This window comes from Anabrus simplex, chromosome 1, assembly GCF_040414725.1.
Source record: "Anabrus simplex isolate iqAnaSimp1 chromosome 1, ASM4041472v1, whole genome shotgun sequence".
In the NCBI taxonomy this organism is placed as follows: Eukaryota; Metazoa; Arthropoda; class Insecta; order Orthoptera; family Tettigoniidae; genus Anabrus; species Anabrus simplex.
In genome coordinates, this window is record NC_090265.1 from 1482043034 (window position 1) to 1482058088 (window position 15055).

The window sequence follows — 15055 nt, forward strand, 5'->3', positions numbered from 1 at the left end:
TGCCCCATCTGCTGACAAAATTACGAAGTGCGTGTGACGTAATTTCAAATGCACATATTACATGTTTAGTTTTAGCATAGTTTATGGAAATAGTTACCAGAAACTTCTGAATCAACCCTGGTATATTATAACTCGGTCGAATATAATTTATAATCCAAGAAAATCTAAGACATATAATCCTCAAAAGTGAACTCTTATAAAGAAAGATCGACCTAAATCAAGTATTTGGATTCCTAGATTTGTAATAATGACTTATCGTAGCAGAAACGCATCGAAGATGTGCGGCAACACAACGATGGAAAAGGGCTAGGAAAGGGAAAAATAGCGGCCGTGTCCTTAATCAAGATACAGGCACTGCATTTGTCTACCGTGTAATTGGGAAACTACGTAAGAAGGTCTTCAGGGCTGCCGACGGTGCGATTCGAACCCACCATCTCTCGAATGCAAGCGCACATCTACGCGATCCTAACCTCTCAGTCAACTCGCTCGGTACATTCCTAAGTCAATCACATAAACTGTATTTTCTTGCTACTACTACGCTGTGCCACGACCGCTACTGTCCCATCTTTCCGTCGCCGAAAACCTTCAGTGTATTAGTCCGACGTGAAACAAGCAGCGAAAAATACTACTGCTATTCGTATGGCCTCTGTTATTTTGATCTGCTGTAATGTAGAGCACTGGGTTTGACGACTCCGGTACAGGCCGAGGATTTTAGTCGTGTATGGTTGATTACACTCGCTCAGGGTTTGGGTGTTTTCGATCGTCCTAATACTCAGATCCTTATTCACGCACTACACTTCAAAACACCACAGAAATACACAATAATTAATACATCCAGCAACATAGGGTTGATGTCAGCAAGGGCATCCTGCCGTAAAACTGGGCTTAGCCATCATTTGTGTAGACCCTCAGAGAGTTGAGAAAAGCAAGAAGAAGAAGAATCCACCTGTTTGTCAATTTCGAAGTTCCATCGTGCTGTACCAAGTGGCATAGCAACCGAGACATTGATTAATTTTCTGCAGCATCACCATAAACTTGCATTAATGACGTACAGCACCTTCCTTGATCAAACTCATGTAACTGTGGGCGTATTCAACTATTCCACTAAAGAATAAAGGAAAAGCTCTTAGTTATTACGAGTAATGAAAATCATTTATTTTCCGTATTGAAGGAATCTCAATAATAATATAAAAGAATTTGTTGGACTCCAACCTATGCAATACATTACAGGACGTTAACATTTTTAGTTAAACATCGTTAAAATGCAGACATGCTTCGCCCCTCATGTGGGGCATCATCAGTCACATCAAAGCACCTCAAAATTAAACCAGACGTCTGGTTGGAAATTATGAACATAATATGTAAGAAATAATACATTAAAAACACGTACAAGGTCCTATCCTAAACAAAATAACAATAGACTAGTTACACATAGTAAAATACGCTAGTGGTTTCTTAATATTAAAATGAGGCCATCATATGTACAGTATAACAATGAAAGTAATCAAAGTCTATATGACATTGAGTTCGATGGTAGTTCTAGGTAGTATATACAAATGTTGGCAAAATAAAATACAATTTATAATTACTGTACACTTATTTATAATTGTTAAAATTGATGAGGTAAAACATTCCAATTTGTCTATTTGTAATTTGGCTCCAACCAAAATAATTCGCCCTAGGATTCATGAGGTAGTCAACTCCGTTGTTCACTCTCTATAATGGAGTGCACAGTGCAAGTGAACAGCTTTTGTTGATTATAAAATGAGGCTGTGCTAAGACAGAGTTTTAAGAAATTGGAATGTTTTACCTCATCAATTTTAACAATACGTCGTTTATCAATTAGAGGGTTGCATCAGTTTTTGTTGTAGCCGTACCTATTCACCCAAGTACGATAATATCCGATACAGGATTTAAGAATGTTTCATGCCTCTGTCTGATTGTTCAACTATACCTGTTAAATGATTGAAGAGGTTCAATATAATAGTGACAATGATATAGGTACACAGTACAGAAATATACGCCACTCTATATGAAAGGTACGATATTTTCAAAACGAGTTTTGGCTTAATACGGGGATGTCTGTGTCAAGCTACATGCTCATAATATGTCACGTGATATAAGACTAAGAAGCATTACATTTCCTGCACGTTGCATATGTTCAAGAAAAATAGGCCCAACAGATTCACCCGGTATATTTTGATAGTTCAGGTATTAACACGAACAGACATGGCTGAGAGTGTACATTTTAGAGAGAAATTCATAAAGGAAGGGTTCCCAAAATAAATGCACACTCAACCACACAAAAATTGGCCGTCGCAGAAGATGGCGTTCTTTCAAAATCATCTTGTTTGAAATAGGATGAACGTATTGTTCAGGTTGTAGGATTATAAGTAGAGATGGGAATTATAGGCACGAATAGGTTAGAATGCAAACTTATTTGAACAAGGCGCAAGTAAAATCTAGCCGCTCTACAGATATGTCGGGGAGTTGCATAAATTTTAGGGGTTCTGATTGTTCAGATCGATAATACACTGACAGAGCAAATGCAACACCAAGAAGGAGTGGTCAGATCTTTTTGCCAATTGCAGGGTAGACTGACGTCACTGAGGTATGCTGATGATGTGAAATGCGCCGCTGTGCTGCGCACGTAGCGAACGATAAATGGGACACGGCGTTGGCGAATGGCCCACTTCGTACCGTGATTTCTCAGCCGACAGTCATTGTAGAACGTGTTGTCGTGTGCCACAGGACACGTGTATAGCTAAGAATGCCAGGCCGCCGTCAACGGAGGCATTTCCAGCAGACAGACGACTTTACGAGGGGTATGGTGATGGGGCTGAGAAGGGCAGGTTGGTCGCTTCGTCAAATCGCAGCCGATACCCATAGGGATGTGTCCACGGTGCAGCGCCTGTGGCGAAGATGGTTGGCGCAGGGACATGTGGCACGTGCGAGGGGTCCAGGCGCAGCCCGAGTGACGTCAGCACGCGAGGATCGGCGCATCCGCCGCCAAGCGATGGCAGCCCCGCACGCCACGTCAACCGCCATTCTTCAGCATGTGCAAGACACCCTGGCTGTTCCAATATCGACCAGAACAATTTCCCGTCGATTGGTTGAAGGAGGCCTGCACTCCCGGCGTCCGCTCAGAAGACTACCATTGACTCCACAGCATAGACGTGCACGCCTAGCATGGTGCCGGGCTAGAGCGACTTGGATGAGGAAATGGCGGAACGTCGTGTTCTCCGATAAGTCACGCTTCTGTTCTGTCAGTGATAGTCACCGCAGACGAGTGTGGCGTCGGCGTGAAGAAAGGTCAAATCCGGCAGTAAATGTGGAGCGCCCTACCGCTAGACAATGCGGCATCATGGTTTGGGGCGCTATTGCGTATGATTCCACGTCACCTCTAGTGCGTATTCAAGGCACGTTAAATGCCCACCGCTACGTGCAGCATGTGCTGCGGCCGGTGGCACTCCCGTACCTTCAGGGGCTGCCCAATGCTCTGTTTCAGCAGGATAATGCCCGCCCACACACTGCTCGCATCTCCCAACAGGCTCTACGAGGTGTACAGATGCTTCCGTGGCCAGCGTACTCTCCGGATCTCTCACCAATCGAACACGTGTGGGATCTCATTGGACGCCGTTTGCAAACTCTGCCCCAGCCTCGTACGGACGACCAACTGTGGCAAATGGTTGACAGAGAATGGAGAACCATCCCTCAGGACACCATCCGCACTCTTATTGACTCTGTGACTCTGTACCTCGACGTGTTTCTGCGTGCATCGCCGCTCGCGGTGGTTCTACATCCTACTGAGTCGATGCCGTGCGCATTGTGTAACCTGCATATCGGTTTGAAATAAACATCAATTATTCGTCCGTGCCGTCTCTGTTTTTTTCCCCAACTTTCATCCCTTTCGAATCACTCCTTCTTGGTGTTGCATTTGCTCTGTCAGTCAGTGTATTTATACAAATCTCACCGCAGAACCGTCAGGCGGGTAACATACACTTGCGCCTTGTTCAAATACATTAGCATTCTAACCTAGTCGTGCCTATAATTCCCATATCTAATTATAAGTATAAACCCTTTGACCACAGGCCATCCACAGTTTACGAATATCCTCGCCTTTCGAGAATGTGTAAAATTATATATCTCTTTGCGCCCAATTTTTGTGTGGTTGAATGTACAACTCAGTATTTATCCCTTTACTTTCCGTTTTCTTTCATTAACTTACAAAGAAGTACAGATTTTAGAACAGTTCATTTGCTTCAAAGTGCGTTTTCTAACTTCGCTATTTTACAAATCTCTACCACAGTTCTGTGAGCGAAGCTTCAAAACTTTGTATTCATCACCTGAGATCTCGCCTGCATCAGTAAAGACATTCTTAAACACAAGCGCACCTAGTTTTTATCTGCGACTTGCTTCTTAATTTTACAGCCTTTGGAAAGCTTCCTCTAATAACCTGAAAGCCTGTCTACAGTCGTCAGCTGTAATGTAGAGTCATCCAGCACAAATTTATTGTGCAACCTCCAGTGAGATCAGGGTGGCTCTCAACTCCAAAACACGAAACTGGTGTATCCAGATCCTGTATAGAATTTATGATCCTCGGTGTATATTCATGTCTCTTTTAAATTGTTACTTGAATGGCTATTCCAAATACAAATCGAAATGGAAAATTTGTTACCTCTAATTTGAGGCTGCCAATCGGGTGTGAGATTTGTCAATTAAAACTTTCTAATTAATGACGACAAAGAATGTGTTTTACATATAAATTCCAAAGGTGCTACCGTGTATATTTTAATTGTATATCCAACCCTTGCCCCGATTCTCTACGGGGTATGGTATGAAGTGAGATGAATCTTCGTAGCGAGTTTTTACAACCGGATGCCATTCCTATGTTTCTGGCAATACCTGGAATCGAACCCGTGACCCTGAGGATGGCAGCTAGTAGTGCTACCCGTTCCGCTACGGAGACGGACAGACAAGTTAACGATATGAAATAAATGGCGTGATATATGAAACCTAGTGCCGGCACATAGACTACTCCTGTCGAATAACGCCAGGGAATCTGGTAAAGGCTTGACGCCTCCATCCGATGGGTATGCCATCACTCCATGTGGACACTGCGTAGAGGTTTGGAATTGAATTCAGGCTTTAGGCACGCAATATAGAGATTAGGAGTTGTTTAACACCACCTTTCCTATCCTGCCGGCCAACATTCTGATGGTGAAATATTTTTCGACCAACGGGACTCGAACGAACTAACCATGGTGTTAGATAATATAGACTTGAAGCCATAGCGGTCACGGCCACCAGGCGGACTACCGTATATATTTTAATTATATTCGTTATATTTTAAAGTTATCTAAAACACTGCAAAGTTGAACATCACAAATATCATAGCATGAACTTAGTTACATTTTCATAAATTCACCGAGCGAGTTGGCCGTGCGTTTTGGGTCGCGCAGCTGTGAGCTTGCATTCGGGAGATTGTGGGTTCGAATCCCACTGTCGCCAGCCCTGACGATGATCTTCCGTTGTTTCCCCCACTTTCAAACCAGGCAAATGCTGGGACTGTACCTTAATTAAGACCACGGACGCTTCCTTACTAGACTTTTCCTACCCCATCGTCGTCATAATAACCTATCTGATTAGGTGCGACGTGAAACAAATAGGAAAAAGTCAACTTTTCAAGATCTAAGATTTTTTGAAAAACTGCCATACAAATAAACAACATGTGCACCTTTTCAACTTTCCGTCGTGTTCGGAAATGTGTACAGTTCTTGGGCAGGGCTATAAACCCATCGAAGGTATCACACTGATTTGAAATAAATATATAGTGACTACTTGGGGATCTACTTTTCATCATCTGCGAGAACTGAGACTTTCAGGAGAAAAATAAACTTAAAATTTTGATGTAAAATATTATATAAGTCGATTGGTGGATAGTGTGCTCTTGAAGGAGGTAAATACTTGTTAAAAAAAAGGAGGGCATTTATTTTCTTGATAATTTGAGAAACTTGTTCCCGCTGTATGCAGGCCTCGTCTTATCAAAACTTTGGACAACTTAATTTCTTTGATCTAAGTTATATACTCGTACACAAACTGTGGTGCTCCTTGCTTTTTTGTGAGAACGAAAATTTGAAGGAATTTTCTCACCAGAGCGAAAACAATAGAAGTTGCAGATGACGAGAGATCAATATCTGGGTCAATCTCAGTCGAGACGGGTCGCATGAATGTTTAACGCGCGTCTATCGACCTTCCTGCTTTGTTTATTGAGCCAGAGGGACGTCAAGTTATGTTCCGCGATTCCTATTGCTGTGCAGCTTACAATTTCTACTATCGTGGGGACTTACATCATAATTCTGGAGACTGCCTGGCCGAGGTGGTAAAGGCGTGCTCGGTTCACCCTGAAGGACGGGGAATCTATTCCCCATCAGGAAATCGAAACATTTAAGGAACGATATTTTTCACTGCCGGAGGTGTATATGGCCATGAGGTTCACTCCACCTACACCAAAAATGAATACCAGGTTAAGACCTGTGGGTAAATACGGCCGGTCTTAGAGCTAACAACACTACCCACCCCACCAAGTGCCGAGGTTACGGATAGTGGAAGCCTGTACCTTCCACCCCTCCAAGGGCTTTCATGCCCTGTACGAAGTTTTCTTTGCTTTAAAAAATCATAATTCTGTCTCCCAACGTCCATATATAATTCCTAATTCAGCTCAGTAATTGTGTTGACATTGTTGACCCAAACTGCATATGTTGATGAATACCATTGAAAAGTATACTGGGCGGTCATATCTTAAAGTTCAACTTTCAACTAGCTATTCGTTGTTGAATTCTACATCTGTTCAACTGAACAAAGTCAAAAATGAAAAAATAAAATGTATTACTAGATCGTATTGTTATTAATATTAATTAAATTACTATTTTCTAACAATTCTCATTGCATAAATCGTTGCCTGTTCTTTCGAGTTGTCTATGTAGTAAACTATCCGAATTTGTATATTATTTTTACAATTGGTTTTACGTCGCACCGACACAGATAGGTGTTATTGTGACGATGGGATAGGAAAGGATTAGGAGTGGAGAGAAATCGGCCGTGGCCTTAATTAAGGTACTTCCCCAGCATTTGCCTGGTACGAAAATAGGAAACAACGAAAAACCATCTTCAGGGCTGCCAACATTGGGTTTCGAAACCACTATCTCCCGAATGCAAGTTAACTGCTGTGCGTCCCTAACCGCACGGCCAACTCGCTTGGTATTTGTATTAAAGTAGATTGAGTTAAATCGTTATTGAATTCAACACGAGGTATGTCCTGAAAGTGTTGCGCATTAAGTTACGAACTCCCTGCATTTTTCGCGAAGATATAACGCTTTTACATAGGAATATTTATTACATGGTTTCTGAGGAACTAAGCTTGAATAGATTATGGGAGCAGAAGCTCTCTCATGGGGAATGTTGCGTAATATATTTATAAAATTCACGATGTTTTAACATTTATTTAGCGGGCGACTTGGCTGTGCGACGTCGGGTTCACTCAGCCTACAGCAAAAACCACTACAGGAGTAATTCGTGGGGACAAATGTGGCCGGATATAGAGCTCTAGAAATGTATCCCACTTAATACCTAAGCAACGAATAGTAGAAACCTTTACTTTCTAATCATCCAGGAACCTACATGGTCTGAACTGAAGGAGCTTTCAATACGGATGGAATATGTGAGAAAAATAATGCCATGATGAATATTGAGAATATTGCGTATGAGAATAAATAGTGCAAACATACAGGGATTGTAAATAAAATCCTAGCAAAACAGGAATTACCAAGAGTTTATTGCGGTTATCAGTAAAATTCCATTATATCCTGTCAATATATACACCGGGGAAGTTCTGGGCTGCCAAATGTGTGACAGCCGACAGCAAGGTGGTCTTAATTTGTTATAGGGATGCAATATCCTACGGCTTGGAGCACGAATAGAATGTCAGGAAATCTGCCTTAGAGAGGTTCTTCCAAATGAAATTCACAAGGACTCATGTCGGGGAAGTATGGAGAACTTTTCTATTTCCCAACGCCAGCTGTGCAACTGTTTCCGCCATATGATAACATTCATTGTCATACAAGATGCAGGGTGGATTCCCACAAGAAATGTTGACGCTTCTGCCGCATAGATGGACGCAAGTGGTGCTCAATGAAAAGGCGATAGTACGCTGTGTTGACGATTCCACCTTAGGGTACAGCATGTCTAGTGATTGACACCGTGGGAGTCGTTTACCACTATCTATATGTATCTCGACCTACTGAATCCCTATCGAATTTTCATTGGATGCGACGGTCCTAGGTGGCACCATTTATTAGATTGTCGTTTAGTTCGGGCTCATACGCCAGTGCCCATGTTTCGTTAATGGCTACAATACGCCGCAAAAATGCGTCCCCTTCATTGTGGTATCTGTCACGATGGGCAACAAACACAGCGTACCAGTGTCATTTATGTACGTGATTGAGGTGGTGGGGAACCCAGAGGATGTGTTTTTTCTTAGGAGGAAAATTTTATTCAGCCCGTGCCCCACCGGCTGATGACTAATACAGTACACCGAGCGATCTGGCCCTACGGTAAGGGTCGCGTAGCTGTGAGCTTGCATTCGGAGGATAGTTGGTTCGAACCCCACTGTCGGCACCACAGAAGATTTTTCCTTGGTTTCCCACTTTCACACCAGTGAAATATTGGGGCTGTACCGTAATGAAGGCCACGGTCTCTTCCTTCGCAATCCCAGTTATTGACTATCCCAACGTCGCCATAAGACCTATCTTTGCTGGTGCAATGTATAGCAAATTGTAAGGTGACTAACACCAACTTCTAAGGATAATTCCCGAACAATTTATCGATAGTCTACGCAAATGAGGCCTCGCAGTAGTTCCACCTGGCTGTCGGAAATGGAAGGCCGACCTGTGCGGAGTAAATCCACCAGCACTTACACGTCGTGCAACAGTTCAGTATAGCAACGCATCGTTACCACAGATTTTTCGTAAGCCTTTGATAACATTCCGGTGAAATTTTTCCGCGAGCCACTTGTAGCATACTCCTATTTTGATCCACGCTCTCTGTTCTACCTTTGTGAGCATGTGCTAGGTCGGTATATAACATGTTGCCCACTTGAACTGCTCACGCAGACAACAACATTCGCTGCATCGATTCAGGCCTTCTACGCAACGACACAAGCTTCAGCTGATGCCTCTCACTGCGTGAATCGTACGGCCAATGTTGTCACTACTTAATTATAACTCTCGTATTTAAACCTCTTATACTTACCTTCGTCCGGCTCTGCGGTGTAGTGGTTAGCGTGATTAGCTGCCACTCCCGGAGGCCCGGATTCAATTCCCGGCTCTGCCACGAAATTTGAAAAGTGGTACGAGGGGTGGAACGAAGTCCACTCAGCCTCGAGAGGTCAACTGAGTAGAGGTAGGTTCGATTCCCACCTCAGCCAACCTCGAAGTGATTTTCCGTGGTTTCTCACTTCTCCTCCAGGCAAATGGCGGGATGGTACCTAACTTAAGGCCGCGGCCACTTCCTTCCCTCCTCTTTGCCTGTCCCTTCCAATCTTCCTATCCCTCCACAAGGCCCCTGTTCAACATAGCAGGTGAGGCCGCCTGGGCAAGGCACTGGTCATTCTCCCCAGTTGTATCCCCCGACCCAGAGTCTGAAGCTCCAGGACACTGCCCTTGAAGTGATAGAGGTGGGATCCCTCGCTGAGTCCGATGGAAAAACCGACCCTGGAGGGTAAACAGATAAAGAAGAAGACCTTCACCTTCTTCAATTTGTATGACAACAGTGTGTGTTTGACGGTTAAGGAGATCTTTTTTAGATCAATAAAGAACCGGTAATAATATATTATTGTAATAGGTACTCACTATGGCACAATTAATACCAACCTTCTCACGAGGATTATACTGGATACTAGTCTTGTTCTAACCGCGATTACTGAGGTATCGAGGTGGTACTGAAACTGGACTTTAAGTCAATGTTTTATACTTGAAGAGAAATGGAAATCCGCGATCTGTTTCCAGTCATTTGACCGGATCGGAACTGGAATGAAGTCCCAATTTAGCGGCGAGGATAGAAATGGTGCCACCTAGCTCGATAGCTGCAGTCGCTTAAGTGCGGCCAGTATCCAGTAATCGGGTGATAGTGGGTTCGAGCCCCACTGTCGGCAGCCCAGAAGTTGGTTTAACGTGGCTTCCTATTTTCACACCAGGCAAATGCCGGGGCTGTACCTTAATTAAGGCCACGGCTGCTTCCTTCCATTTCCTAGGCCTGTCCTCTCCCATCGTCGCCGTAAGACATATCCGTGTCGGTGCGACGTAAAGCAAATAGCAATAATAATAATAATAATAATAATAATAATAATAATAATCAAAATAATAAAGAAACGGTGCCGGCTGGCGAAGCCTGTCGCCTACTCTGGGGCAACGATTAATGACTGATAGATGAAATGAAATGATATTGGAGAGTGTTGGTGTATTTAAAGACCACAGGGAATACCGAAATACCCAGAGAGAAACCTGTACCGCCTCCGCTTTGTCCAGCACAAATCTCACATGGAGTGTCCGGGATTTGAACCACGGAACCCAGCGGTGAGAGGCCTGCGCGCTGCCGGAGGCTTTTATACTTAACCGTTTTTATAATAATAATAATAATAATAATAATAATAATAATAATAATAATAATAATAATAATAATAATAATAATAATTGCTATAGATTTTAAACGACGCCAAAATGTGCGAATTTTACCCTGAAAAGTTATAATTTCAAGAGTCAGTACAGTATCGTTTTCATTTGACCACATTTCAGTGTCAATTTTTACTCTCCAGAATTCAATCCTTTAACCTTGAAAATATGAGTCGAGCGTTTACGCGACGATGCTGTACTAGGTGTGTATTCTGGGTGGACTAAAGCCGAAACGTTAATTATTGTGTACGTGATAGTAATGGAAACACAGCTTCTAGCATCATTAACAAAAATGAAATGGGGGCTTCATTCATTCCATTCCTGACCCGGTCAAATGACTGGAAACAGGCTATGGATTTTCAGTTTAGTCACAAATCGTAATATTGTTGATTACTTTATGTTCTAATCTTAAAATGAACAACATTCCATATTACAGTTCTATTCAGTATGCAATTGAATATATTTTTGCAATACCTTGTTTTACTGTATCTTTACTTTCAAGAGACGAAACTGTCGCGCTTGAATTTTGAAATACTACTAACCGAGAAAACAATTTGCTATTTGAATATCCAATATTAAACTTTCAGATTCAAAATTGTCCTAGTCGCTGATATAAAAACCATGAAGAGGAAAAAAATACGTTGTGCTGGTGAAGTACTTCCTATTCCTTAGCAACCACTCGCTAATATCTTCCGAAAAGAATTAATTTGCAACAAGGCCATCGCGTCGTTTCAGTGATATTATGCACCCTTTTCTTGCGCTACTTGAGGACAATCTGCGTTTCTTTGCGGGAGCTAATTTTAACATTTCTGGGAATGCATATTCATCACGGCAGCAGTTGGCTCTAGCTTGGCTCTGTTGCCAATTTCAGTCGCAGATGAAGTTGTGGTTTTGAGACGCAATTATTGCTTGCGCCGCGCTACGAGGCTCTTCTAGAATATCTCTAAATTATTATACCTTGCTTTGGCAAAGAGAAAATAATAACGACAGCTTGAGATAAGCCTCATTGTCGACGCAACTTGTGGTTATATCTTACGCTTAAAGATTATTCATTCTTCAGAGATGTTTGAATATTATAAGAATAGGGAATATTTGCGTGGTACTGCAATATACTCAACAGCCCACAAGAACAAAAATAACCAAAACAAAAACATAAATAACAACAACAACAACAACATAATATAATAATAATAATAATAATAATATCATATTATTATCATATTCTGTCTGTCTATTAAGCCAGCAGTCCACAGAGAGGATGCGTACTTAAACAACATCACCGTAAAACCTATAGCGATGCTATGCTGAAGCATACTTAGCAATATGAGGAGCGAGGTAGTAGGCCGTTTATTCCTCACGGAGTCACTATTGCAGCTCGACTGACGCTATGATTAAAACTGGTCATCTGAAGAAGTGGCCCGACTACGCCCGAAGATTGCTGACTGATCCCACATGTGAAGGCATTCATGAGCGCCAATTGCACAAGGCCTACTCGGCCGGAAGATGGTCAGATCAAATTGAAATGGGATTACTCGGAAGAAATAGGTCGACTGGTAAACACCTGCTACTCTTCTAATAAGAAAATCTTGAATTTGTCTTGATTATGTTTTCAAACAATATCGCACATAGTTCAAACATTTCCCTGTTTCTCATTTTCTTCATTTAGGTGATGAAATTACCCTACACTTCTCCTTTTACTCAGTATGGGACTTGAAGAAGGCAAAGCTAGGGATATACCAGAGAGCCCTATTGCCCTATTTAATGTGACATATAATTTACTGGAAAGGCTCCTTCTCAACAGAATTGGCCCAGAGATACTCAAGAAAACCCCAGCGGAGCAAGCTAGGCTTCAGACCACCCAAAAGCACTACAGACCAAGTAATGTGTCTTACGACTTCCATAGAAGCAGGCTATCAGAGAAAGCTTAAGACATCGGTGGCTTTTATTGATCTGACAGCAGCCTAGGACACAGTCTGGAAGGATAGCCTGCCCTTCAAGTTTCTGAAATTGATACCATGTAAGACGACTGTCCGTCTCTTGAATAGCAGGCTAAGTCAAAGACAAGTTAAAGCCAAGTCAAAGCCAAGTACAAATGGAAACTACAGCGAGCATCAGGAAGATGGACTTCCTGGGTGTTCTCTTCTTGCTCCTATCTTATTTATTTATTTATTTATTTATTTATTTATTTATTTATTTATTTATTTATTTATTTATTTATTTATTTATTTATTTATATCCCAGATATACCTGACACACTTTCAAGAAAAATGGATTATTCCGACGATTGGACTTTTCCTCCTAGAGATACAAATTCGAGAAATCCCGGTTCATCCTAACGGTTGATCTTAAAGAGGTGGTGAGGTACTTTAAGTTGTGGAGACACACCTAATGCCAACTAAACTAAATTATGTTGCTTCCATCTGAAAAACAAGATGGCTAATAAAGAATTGTAGGTGTACATTGGATATCAATTATTGAGAATAGTTTCCCTAAATGTCTAGGAGTCACTTTAGATAAAACATTCTCCTTTAGACAACACCTCTGCAATATTCTATCCAAAGTAAGCACTCGCAACAATGTAATCCAAAAATTATGTCGTACTACCTGGGGTTCAACGGCAACTTTACTTAGAAGCACAGCTTTAGGACTTGTGTTTTCGGTTGCCGAGTTCTGTGCTTCTGTTTGGTTGAATAGTCCTCGCACCAACCCCATAGATACGCAGTTCAACACCACGTTGCATCTTATTACCGGCACAATAAGGTCTACACCCACACATTGTCTTCCTATCTTCAGCCATATCTCCCCATCGTCGACGTAAAAACGTCCTTCTCACAGAATTCAAGGAAATATTGAATAATCCCCAATTACCGATACATGGCAGCATCTCTGACGTCCATCTGAATCGTCTGCGGTCTCAAAGTCCATCAATAAGAACTGTAATAGAATTGTGGAATGAAACTTCAATATACAGTTAAAGAATGGCAGGGAAGGCAAGATACTAGGCCTGAATCAGCTCTGCCACGCACTGATTCATCGCTGCCACCTAGATATTAGTTTCACCGAGCTCGATAGCTGCAGTCGCTTAAGTGCGGCCAATATCCAGTATTCGGGAGATAGTAGGTTCGAACCCCACTGTCGGCAGCCCTGAAGATGGTTTTCCGTGGTTTCCCATTTTCACACCAGGCAAATGCTGGGGCTGTACCTTAATTAAGGCCACGGCCGCTTCCTTCCCACCCCTAGCCCTTCCCTGTCCCATCGTCGCCATAAGACCTATCTGTGTCGGTGCGACGTAAAGCCAATAGCAAAAGAGAAAAAAAAAAGAAAATATTACTACCTGTTACCTTCAGGAAAAGTAACTTGTTTATTATTTATATTACCTTAAATCTAAAGTAGCTTTACGCACTGATGTAAACGGACTTCTGATACTCATTTTGAGTTTCCTTGTCACATATCCTCAAACCATGACTTCAAACGCGTTATTACATTGACAAGCTCAGAAATTAGGGCTGCTCTTCTCCTGCTAACGATGTTATTTCCAGCATCACTAAAAGCGCGTTCAGAGGGAACTAATATAGCTTGTATGCAAAGCACCTTCTTTGATAGGCCTGCTGCTGAACGGAAAATGACCAGATCTCTCTCGTAGTCAGGTTTCCTTCACGATATGGTTAGATTGAATCAACTTCGTCAACCGATTAAAAGCATTTTACAACTATATAAAATGAAATGGCTTTTAGTGGGGAGTGTCCGACGACAAGTTCGGTTCGCCAGATGCAGGTCTTTTGATTTGACTCCCGTAGGCGACCTGCGCGTCGTGATGAGGATGAAATGATGATGAAGACGACACATACACCCAGCCCCCGTGCCAGCGAAATTAACCAATAATGGTTAAAATTCCCGACCCTGCCGGGAATCGAACCCGGGACCCCTGTGGCCCAAGGCCAGCACGCTAACCATTTAGCCATGGAGCCGGACACTATATAAACGGGAAACGACGTCTGCTTGTCTGCCATTCGAAATATCACGTCTGGGCGGAATTTCGTAAACGTTTGCACAAACCTTCTTAGAGGGATCTGTCACGTGACTAAATATGCTTTCTTTCAAAATATAGACATGAAAACATACTATTTACGAAATTGTTTGTGATAGATCGCGTAATTGCTTACTCCCATACCAGATTCTTTGGTTACGTAAGCATTACAATGCCAGATGTTTTATTTATATGAAGATGATAGCCGATCGCATGTAATTTGCCGAACATGGTGGAAATACTTCGGCCTGCATAGGAGTTCCTTACACCAAAAACATTTCTTAGTGAGTTATCTCTCCAA